Here is a 12,091-nt window from a genome sequence, read left to right on the forward strand (position 1 = left end):
TTGCCAATAAAGCCTCAACCGTTACAAGACCAGCTGAACGAACCAATGGAAAGGCATTAACGCCCATTACTCCCCTAAAGACGTTATCAGAAGAATCATTAATACCCCAATAGGTATAATCCCCAAGGGTATATAAAGCCCTCACAACACCAAAATTAGGTACGGAGACAACATCACAACTTGAACTAATTTTATTCTTGATATTTCAATTATTGCCTTCTTTCGTACTGATTTTGCCATCGGAGGCGCTGTGGCAGGCACCACACCGGTGACCACTCGAATAAGTTCTTGCTCCCTCAAGGTTATCAGAGTACTGCCGGGAACCATCTGGACGAATCCTAGAGGAACCGACGAGATACTGCTTCATCAGCCAACATGGTCATGGTCAAAAAAGCAAATGGGAAGTGGAGAATGTGTGTGGACTTCACTAACCTAAATAAAGCTTGTCAAAGAATAGCTACCCCCTCCCATGGATCGACCTCCTAGTGGATTCAACTGCCAGACACCAATTGTTAAGTTTCATGGATGCTTTCTCCAGTTACAACCAGATCAAGCTTAAGGAGTTCGACCAAGAGAAGACATCGTTCATCACTAGCTAAGACCTTTTTTGCTACAAGGTCATGCCCTTTGGATTAAAGAATGTGGGAGCAACATACCAGAGGCTTGTGAACAAAATGTTCATCCAGCAGATCGGACGAAACATTGAGGTATACGTAGATGACATGTTGATGAAGAGCAAAAAGGAGGATCATCACCTGAATGATCTTAGGGAGACATTTCAAAACTCTTCGTCTCTATGGACTGAAGCTCAATCCCAGCAAATGTGTGTCTGGGGTATCATCTGGAAAATTCCTTGGCTTCATGATATCGCAATGGGGTGTCGAAGCTAACCCCGATAAGATCCAAGCAATCCTAGAGATGAGCCCCCTGAAGAATGTCAAGGAGCCTGAATGGAAAAGTCGCGGCACTTAACTGATTTGTCTTGCGGGCAATGGACAAATGCTTGCCATTCTTCAGAATTTTGAAGAAAGCTTTTGAATGGATCGATGAGTGTAAAAATGCATTTGAAGAGTTAAAAGCATACCTAGCGTCATCACCACTCCTAAGTCCATCCAAGCCCAATGAAGAGCTTTTCCTATACCTAGTCGTATCCCTAACGACCGTCAATTCAGCCCTGACCCGAGAAGAAGATCGCATAAAATTGCCCGTATACTACACTAGCCGAGCACTAAGGGGAGTAGAAGAAAGATAGCCTCCCATGGAAAAGTTAGACTTCGCTTTGATCACAGCAGCCCATAAGCTCAGGCCATACTTTCAAGTCCATACCATAATGGTTTAAACGAACAAGCCTCTCTGGAAGACAATGGATAATCCAGAGGCCATCGGACGATTGGTCCTATAGGCAATAGAGCTGAGAAAATTCGACATACAGTACAGCTTGAGGACTGCGATCAAGGCCCAGGCCTTAGCTGACTTCATCGCAGAATTCACGACAGGTGAAACCGACGACTAAAGGGCAACCCTTTGGAAGGTTCAAACGGACAAATCGTCCAACAAACAGGCTAGAGGGATTGGGGTGGTCCTTCAATCCCTCGAAGGGGATATCATCGAATGTGCCGTCTGACTCTAATTCTCGATGACTAATAATGAGGCCGAATACGAAGCCATACTCATGGGGCTTGATTTGGCCAAAGCAATTGGGGCCTCATCAGTCGTTCTTCATAACGACTCCTAGGTTGTTGTCGGGCATACCAATGGGGATTACGAAGCCAAAGGTGAATGAATGAAAAAGTATCTCGACCTTATTTGAAGATGGATGAATCAAACCTTCGCGGTAAAATTCTTACAAGTCCCGAGAGAAGAAAACGAACACGCCGATCGATTGGCTAAAGCTGCATTTGCAGAACACATTACAGTTAACCAACATATCCTATCCTTCATTTAACAGTTCCCCGCCATTGAGGAATTGGAGATATAGATGATTCCAAAGGGCACTGACTGGACAACTCCGATTGTCTTTTACCTTAAGAGCGGGACACTTCCCGAAGACCTCGATGAATCTCAACGATTGAAAGTTCGAGCATCACGCTTTATGCCAATAGCTAATGTATTATACAAGAGAGGTTTCTCCCGACCATAGCTAAGGTGTTTGATCCCCGACGAGGCGGACTACGTCATGAGGGAAGTGCATAAAGGGGTGTGCAGAAATCACTCAAGAGCGCGATCATTGGTCCACAAATTCATACGAGTAAGGTACTATTGGCCTACAATGCAAAAGGATGCCCAATCCTACGTGAAGGCATGTGACAAGTGCTAATGCTTCAGCAATGTCATAAGCCACCCGTTCGAACCACTCACCCCGATGAACGCCCCATGGCTTTTCGCTCAATGGGGGTAGGACATTATGGGACCTATTCCGATGGCAATTTGACAACTCAAGTTCCTAGTTGTGGGGATCGACTACTTCACCAAATGGGTAGAAGCAGAACCACTAGCAGCCATCACAGAGAAGAATGTTTGTAGTTTCGTCTGGAAGAGCATCATCTATTGATTTGGGATCCTTAGGGTCCTCGTCTTTAACAATGGCAAACAGTTCGACAACGATGAGTTCAGAGACTTTTGCAATCAATAGGGGATAAAAAACCACTGCTCTTCACCTGCCTACCCACAAGCCAATGGGTAAGTTGAGGTTATAAACTGATCCTTGCTCAAATTGATTAAAACTTGGCTAGAGGGGGCAAAGGGGATATGGCAAGATGAACTACCAAGTGTCTTATGGGCATATAGAACAACCGATTGGACACCCATAGGAGAAACACCGTTCTATCTAGCATTTGGGTGTGAGGTTGTCATCCCTGCAGTGGGAATAGAAAGCTATAGAATAGACTACCATGACAAAGAAAAGAATGAAGAGGGGATCTGTTTGCACTTGGATCTGCTAGACGAGGTAAGGGTGGTCGCTGAGCAACGAATGACCTGATACCAAGACTTTATGGCCAAACATTATAACGCTAAGGTGAAGCCTTGACAATTCAGCATCGGGGACCTTGTCTTGAGGAAAGTGACCACAACCACCAAAGATCTTACACAAGGAAAGTTAGGACCTAACTGGGAAGATCTATACAAAATAGTTGACTGTAACAGGAAGGGTACCTACTACTTAGAGACACTCAACATAAGAAGGCTGCACCATCCTTGGAATACTGACCACCTTAGGAGATACTATCAGTAGTACACCAGCAACAACTTATGTTATCGCTTTCCTATGTTGTCGCTTATGTTATTGCTTTCCTTTTTTGTAGTTGACAGACCAGCTTTTTGGCTGATCAGATAGCAAGTTATCAAATTTTTTATTCAGTTATTTTTAAATGGAATCATTATTATCTACGAATAAGGAAAGACTTATAAATAAAAAAAACCATAGTCCTACCTAAGGGGTGGATTGACGATCAAGGATGCCCTCGTGCACCTGATCCAATCCTAAGTCCTACCTAAGGGGTAGACTGACGATCAAGGATGCCCTCATGCACCTGATCAATTCCTAAGTCCTACTTAAAGGGTGGACCGACAATCAAGGATGCCCTCGTGCGCCTGATCTAAAGCTAAGTCCTACCTAAGAGATGGACAGACGATCAAGGATGCCCTCGTGCACCTAATCACATCTTAAGTCCTACATAGGGGTTGAACAATAGCATACTTAATCTTTGCCAAAACCCGAGAGAGGGTAACTCGACAACTAGGGAGGCAGAAGGGTTGAGGTAACCGACGAATCGTCACCCTTAGTACCCAAAAATGAGATAAAAACTGTTGAACCAACAATTCAACAATAAACTATAACAAACCGACGATTCAACAATAAATCAAAGAAAACTGACGAGCATCAACACTTGCGCAAAATATGCTATGAAGTAAAGCTTTGGAGTGTAAAATATCAGCCTAAAGCAAGGGGTCATCATTATCTTTAAGTTACAAATAAAAGGCTAACAAAAGAAAAAGAAAAAAGAGTACAATAAAATTTTCAAGGATCGGCAGGAGGGTTGTCAGTCTGCACTTGAGGGTTCATAGGATTGTAGGCCACACTGCCTAGCCTGTCAATCACCACCACCTCTTCGTCGATCTCCACATTGTCGAGAATTGGCTCAGCAGTAGGAGTCATCAGGGTAGTCAGGTTGATCTGGATTTGGGAGAAGTCCAAGTTTGGGAACATGAGGATGACTTGTTTGCGAAAGTCCTCAAACCCCTTCGCATAATAACCCCCTATTTCATGGAAATAGGGTTAGGATCCCTGATACTCTTCAATGGCCTCCTCCTTCACTTTTTCCATATGCTCATGGAGTGTAGCCACTTCAGATTTCAAATTGGCATTCTCCTTCACCAAATCGTTGGTCTGATGGGTCATCTCACTTAACATGGCCTTCAGATTAGTCACCTCTTGGCCAAGGGTTCAAGAAGATTCTTTGAATTTCTTCAAGGCATCTGCTTTGAACCCTATACGCTTCTTCAAGCGTTTGATCGATGCCTCCCGAGATGCACAACGGACCTGTAAAGCTTACATCCTCACCAAGCCCTAGGTAAGAAGGGACGACCCAATGTTAAAAAGGGATGACCAAAGCAAAGGGACGACTCTACAAACAAAGGGACGAATGAAATAGAAACACTTATCCTCATCATAGCTTGAAGACCGGAGTCACCCAAAGGATCGGTCTCATGCTCTGAGCATTTGTACAAATCAGCGTCCCAGACGATGGAACGAGCAGTATCCACAGCATACTCCCTATCCTTCACCAGCAAAGGGAGAGAAGGAGGAACGACGGGGCCTTGGGAAGTCATAAGACCCTTCCCGATTCTGTGAGGAGGAGCGTCAGCGGCTACCTTGTGTGCCTCTGGATGAATGGACAAACCACTGACACCTTTGCCCGATGACGAAGCATCGGAGGTGTGCTTCCTCTTAAGGCGGTGGCCTTCTTGATCTCCTCTTGCCTGTTTTTTGCTGCTTGCTTGTTCTTCGACGACTCCATCTTTGAAACCAACGGGTAAGTTAGAGAGTGTGCAAGTCCAAGTTAAAACAAATTAAGCACGACGGAAAAAAAGGAAATAAGCACTTATGAATTCTCAAGAAGTGGTCTAATCGTCGGGCTTCCTCAGAAGGGATGGGTCCACCACAGTAAGCGTGAAGTGTGTTCAAATTGACGAGCTTCTTCCAAGACCTCTCCTCGAAGGGTATCTCAAAAACCCTCTCCAGAAATGCCTCTTGTTCAGGAAGAATCGTCGGGCAAGCTTTGGCTGAAACAAAACAAAAATTGAGTTAGTCCAATAATTAGTATTGACCAACGACTCATACAAACCCAACGACTTAGATGAACCCGACGACTCACCAAACTTGTTTAATCGCCCCCAAGAATGGTCATAAAAAGACCCTATACTATCTCACTCGTCAGGATGACACACCCAATTAACCCCCTTCACAAAGAAGAACCTAGCCTTCCATTAACGGTTGGAATTGAGCATGTCAGATATCAGCCTTAAGGCTGCCCAACGACACACGAAGTTGTAAAAACCCTTGGATTAGGGAATTTCTTGGAGTTTGTAATAATAGAAAAATTCATCCATAGTGAGAGAGCGATTGCCCCCACTAAGTTGACCCCATAACACCTTAGCCCCGATGAAGATCCTTTAAGCATTTAAAGCTATTTGAATGACAGACACACCCAAGTAAGAAGCCAACCAACAATGCAGGTTGGAGAGAGGCAAACGAAACCCCACTACGAAGGCAGTCTCGTAAAAGCCTACGTCAGACGACCTCCCATCATAACACTTCTCTCCTATATCACCCTTCCTAATGGGCGCATTGTCTGGTATTTGAAAACAAGGTCTCAGCCTGCCAAAAACCTCATCACTCATATCGACAAGGAAGTCATGAATGAACCAGTCGTCAGGCACAATGACCTCCCGTGGTCGTCACCCTAAAGGGCTGGCTTCCCCCGGCGAGGAGTTTGATGCCGACTCCCTATCAGAATCCAATGAGTCGTCTGACGAGTATTCAAGCTTAGAATGACTAGACAAGTCGTCGTCTGAACCCATGCGGACTGACGGGGTAGACTCACTCGTCGCTTCACTATCTCTAGACATCCCTCACCTATAAGCGACGAATGAAAGCTAAGATTATACACTACTTCGCGCATGTACAAACTAACAAAAAATAAAAGAAAAGAGGTAGTGGGAAAAGAAAAGATAGATCGATGAAGCATACCTAAGGGACCGACGAAGCATACCTAAGGAACCGACGAAGCAAAAAAATCAACGATTGAGCTTTGGGATTGAAATGGAAAACTTTCAGGTAATAAGGACAATAACGATATTGGGCTATTTATAAGATGATATGGCATGAAAATCGAAGCGTCGCGACATTTGATTCCACTAGTTAGAAAGTAACACATGTCCCCAGCCTTGTTAGAAGTACATAATTACCCTTATTTATGACACATGCTGATAAGGCCAGGCATTTATGACAACTTCGCAACCCGTTAACCATCTTGACGATTCACGAAGTGTGGGGCAGCTGATGAGGACCTACCTTAAAGAGGGGCGACTAAAGCTCAAAAGGGATGATCAGTCCCTGCAAAGGATGATTAGTCCTTGAAAGGGACGATCAGTCCCAGAGGGACGACCAGCCCACACGAGGGATGACCCTCTAGGGGCCGACGGGTCAGACGACCCCTGGTCCGAACTACCCATTCCCTAGGGTTTCCCCACGGCTACGTAGGGCTCATTCACACATCTCCACAGGGAAATTACTTGCACACCACGATCAAAGGCTCTACCACGCAATCAGATCTATAATAAATGGAAAAGTGATCCCGAGTGTCTTGGGACCCTTCTCTCCACAAGGAAATTCTCCCGTATCAAGGGATTTGGGTCAGCTCTTTACCACTATATAAGCCACAAACCTTACCCTTTTTGAGGTACGTGAACTTTCCCTAGCTCTTGCACTCTCGAGTCCTTGGAGATTCTTTTATCATTAACTTAAACTTCGGAGAGTCTTTGGCCAGTACCCCACCGGTGCCATTTTAATTGGTTCTTCTCTTTTGTTCTTCAGGTACACCTATTGGCACGTGTGTGTACGACCAACTCACCGATGGTTTTTGTGCATCATCAATTAACATTCCAATTATCAAATAAGGCTTACTTAAATAACCACAAAGCCTCTGCATCCCACTCAATTGAGCACACCCAATTGATTAAAAAAAGCTCACTCATTAAAGAGGAATAAGAAATTGTTGCGACCTTTAACGAGGGTGATCTTTAAAAATGAAAGATGTTATAGTAATTTACAAAAATATAAAAAGTGATAAAGAAATGGATGTGAAAGTGTTTGTGTTAGTTTTTGTACAGTACTTTCTATTTTGTGTTCTTATTTTTAATTTTTATTATAAAGTATTTATTTATATGCTTTAAAAGACGGGATGTAGAGGCATCATTTTCTTGGCGTTAGTTCGACCCAGGCATGAGAAATTTCAATTCAGGCCCAACAAGGCCACGGGAACCTTCCAAGAATTAGGTACATTTTTAGAAAAAGTAATTTTAAATTTTATAATATTGAAAGTCAAGACAAGTAGCAGTACATTTGGAATTCCAGACCCCCGAGAGCCACATTCTGAAAATGGTCAATTTGTCATGATTAATCTTGATTGACCAGATGGATACATGTAGCCCAATTTTGGCATTATGGGTAAGTATAACAAGATTGGATAGTGTCATTATGAATCTTAGAAATTGTGTAATACGATTGGAGAATTTGACAAGCCCCAAGAGGGGTGACCTAGCGGTGAGAAGCACACGGGTATACGTAATGATCCTTCCTTCAAATCTTGATGGGTACTGGAGATGAAAGGTGGGAGCACTCATGCGTTGTGTCTTACTGTTAGTTCTCTTAGAATGCTAGGGAGAAGTATGTAGCACTCTAGTCACAATAACTATGGCTCAATCCAATATTTTCTAGTGGGAGGTGTCCTTATGGCCACGTCCAAGGAAGTGAGTCACACATGGTCGCCCACGCCTCCTTTTATTCAGCAAAAAAAAGAAAAGAAAAGAAAAAAAAAAGATTGGAGAATTTGACAAGGAGAAGACTCCATTATCGCGGCTTACAACACAAATGGGTAAGAAAAACAAGATTCATAGGATAGTGTTTGGGAAAAAGGAAAATTTTTTACTTTTTGTCTAAGTTTAGTGTTTATTTTTTAATTCTAACTTTTTTTATTATATATAAATAAGTTATTTTTTAGTTTTTTGTCACATTTTTAACGAAAAATTACTAAAAATTATATCTTTTAATAAATATTATAAGTAAATAAGTTACTGAAAATTGCAGACTACCCAAACGTAGTCATACATCCAGCAACTTTAAAGACAATTTCATCTTTGCATTTTATTTTGTGACACCAATTGTCTACAAATTTTGATGAATTCTATACTTACACATTGCGGTGTCATATATTGAAATACAATATGTTGTCTTATAAAAAGGATGATGAAGTTTTTGTCTTATATCATATGATTTAGAAATAAAATATGTTCATAAGTTTCAATTAATTTAATTAATAAAAAATAATTTGTTGTTGAACGAAAGATTTGAGATTTCAAACCTTGCCTACACTAAAATTTAATTAATACTTTAATTTGATGTTAAAATATGTGGTATGTCTTTTGTGAAAAACACAGGAATATGAGTATTCCACACCTCACCTTGAGCTTGAGGTTTGAAAATGACAAGAAAAGTTTAAACTAATGGATGAATATCTTAATAATTACTAGGAAATGGAGGAGTGGTTGGATTGAAGTGGAAGAAGGTAGAGGGGGGAGGGAGAGAGGAGACAGTACAATTGGACAAGAAGAAAGGGACGAGTAGTGACAGACCGAATGTATTGGGGGAGCCGCCGTGGGCTAGAAAGAAAGAGAGAGAGAATAATGCTATACTGTATGCTTCGTATTGTAACTTCACGAGATGGCTGGGACTGTTGGGAATTACTTAAGAGGCCAATATCAAACGGATTTTTCTGATTGTGGAATCTAATTCTGAACTCTGCAAGGTTCTCTGTCAGTATGGTCCTCTTTTCTCTCTCTCTCTCTCTCTCTCTCTCTCTCTCGCTGTGCTAATATTCCTTCTGATCCTAGCAGGGTTCTTAGGATGTTTCATTGTTTTTTTTTTTATTGGTACATAATTTCAGGAATGGGTCACGGATCATAACAAATTCAAAATTAAAATATTCCCATTCAAGTTTAGCATTTACTACCATTTCGTTTCAATAAAGTCGGGGCTTTGACTTTAAAAATGCCGTTAATCTTATGCAACACTTCACACCTACACGTCTAAAAAACCAAGCTAGGAGAAAAGAAAAAAAAAAATAAAGGTTCACCGGATGATAAAAGTTGACTTAGTGTGCGTTTAGATACAACTTATTTTGTTAAAAAATTGAAAATTAAAAATAATAAAAAATTAATTTCTGCAATACTGTTCACTCTTTTAATACTGTAGCTTTGCCTACTTGCACTGTTCATATTCTGTAAACAGTGCAAGAGGCACTTCAAGGAAAAAAAGAAGAAGGTAGATGCAGACGTGAGTCAAAGACGCACAATACAAACAGAGCCTTAGATAGCTTTTGGATTGTATGGGTGCGTTTTGCATTTTAGCTATTTTTATTTTTATTTTTTTTAAACTAGCGCCTATTGCACTGTTCATGTCCCATGAACAGTGCAAATAGGCAAATAAACAGTAATCCGCACGTGAACAGTAACTTTTTTATTTTTTAATTTTTGTTTTCAGTTTTGAGCAAAATAAGCGATATCCAAACGCACATTGGTCTGTTTAGATACCGTTTTTTGTTGAAAACTGAAAACTAAAAATATTATAGCAAAATAATTTTTAAATGTGTGAATAGTGTCGTGAGACTTAATTTTAAAGTTATTTTTGCTGAAAAAAAAGTTTGTGGGTCCTGTGAACAATGCATGAGATTCACTAAAAAAAATGTATGAGTTGGGAAATGCGCAAAATGAGTTTCCCAAACGCACACTTAGAGGAGGGTTATATTTTGATTATAATCTAATTCTAAAAAAAATTATTATAATCTTCTTGCCTCAGGCTCATATGGCTATAATTTATTAAAAGATTTGGTATATTATATAATTTCCTTATAATAGTTTCAAATGAAATCTTAAATTTTAAAGAGGTTTAATTAAAATCTTGAACTTTTTAAATCATTTTAATTCACACACTTAAACGTCATTGTAAATTAAAAGTAATAGAAGTTTAGAAAACCTACTTAGACTTCAATATCTAGCTTTATCTATACTATTATTTAAGGGACTTCCCATGTTTGGATTCCTCATTTTTTTAGTTCAAAAATGTCCCTACACCTCTATGAATAAGCAGAGACAAAATTAAAAGATAATTTGGTAAAAATGCAACTCTAACTCCCACTAAAACATTGCCTAAAAAATATGACTACTCTCCTCTTAATTTTTAAATTGATTTATTCACTTATAAATTAGATTTTCAAAATGAAAATTATATATATATATAATAAAAAAATACAATTTTTTTTCTACAAAATAGAACCACTTAAAAGAAAAAAGTTTCATCGCACGCGCGAAGCGCGTGTAATGAGGCTAGTATTCTTTATGCTCTTAACACATTTGCTAAATTTTGTGTCAATAAGAAGTTATTTACTAAATTATTCATAAACTTAATTTTTATGCATAATTTTAAATTACAAAAACCTACAATTTAAACAATTTATTGATAATATAACTACTAATCTTTGATCTTCTGAAAATTTTGTAAGTATAAAGGATGTAAGAAGAGAATATAATACAATATCTACATCTAATAAAAATATATTGATTGAAGTTGTAATCTTAGATTATAACAAAGTTTGTAGCCAAATTTTATTTTATTTTATTTTTTGATAAGAAATTTTATCTCGTTTTTAATAACATAACATGCTAATTTAAGAAAGTTGTAAAATTGTTAGCTTTTTTTTTTGTTCTATCCATGGGGTTTTTTTTGTTTGAAACCTAAAGTTCAGGTTACAAACATGGTATGATTAAAATACAAATTAAAATGGTATGTTTTAGCGGCTTTCCCAATTCATTCTCTGCATATTCTGCATATTACGAGATGAGTTTGGTAGCTATGACATCCTCATATCTGCACAACGGGAACATCCCCTAGTGGCTATGGGCGTGCCTCTCACTAATGTTGTTGGGTACGCATTTTCATCATATTAAGCATTATTTTAAGTATTTGTTGGAAGCAGAACAATAAATAAATAAATAAATAAATTTATTTATTTATTTATTTGAAGCAAAGTCATACATAGCTTCTCGCACGCACTGACCTTTCTTCTAAAAAAAAAAAAAAAAAACTTCTTGCACGGCACCTTTACTGCTTTATGCATCGTTGTTTAAATATTAAATTATTGGTATAAATGTATTTTTAGTTCTTAAATTTTAATTTCATTTCTATTTTAGTTTTTATATTTTCATTTTACTATATTTAGTCCCTAAGTCAATTAGCGTGTGTCATATCAGGCATTGACGTCAGCCAATTAATGGAAAAAGCTGACGTGGCTGACGACACTATTAAAATAATAATAGTAAAATATATTTTGACATTAAAAAATGCCACATAAACATCTAAATTTAAAAAAAAATTATTAATTTTAACTAAATAAAAAAAAAAATAAAAAATCACATGAATTGAGATCCAGGAGTGTCTTGAACAAGAACAAAAAAGAACACAAATCCAGATTTAAGAATAAGAAGAACATTTTCCTTTATTTGACAGTTTTTTTTTCTTAGAAAACAAATACAAGATTAGGCAAGAACACAAACACAAATCCAGTAAGAACACAAACACAAACACAAATGCAGACAAATCCAGCAAGAACACAAACACAAATCCAGCAAGAATACAAACACAAACCTATCAATCCATCTTCAGCAAAACCAGCAACAACCCAATTCGCTTACCTCCATCTACACAAACTCCTAGTACAAACAAGCTCAAATGAAAAAAACGCAATAACAAAAGCCA

Source organism: Castanea sativa, chromosome 3 (assembly GCF_040712315.1).
Source record: "Castanea sativa cultivar Marrone di Chiusa Pesio chromosome 3, ASM4071231v1".
Taxonomy (NCBI): Eukaryota; Viridiplantae; Streptophyta; class Magnoliopsida; order Fagales; family Fagaceae; genus Castanea; species Castanea sativa.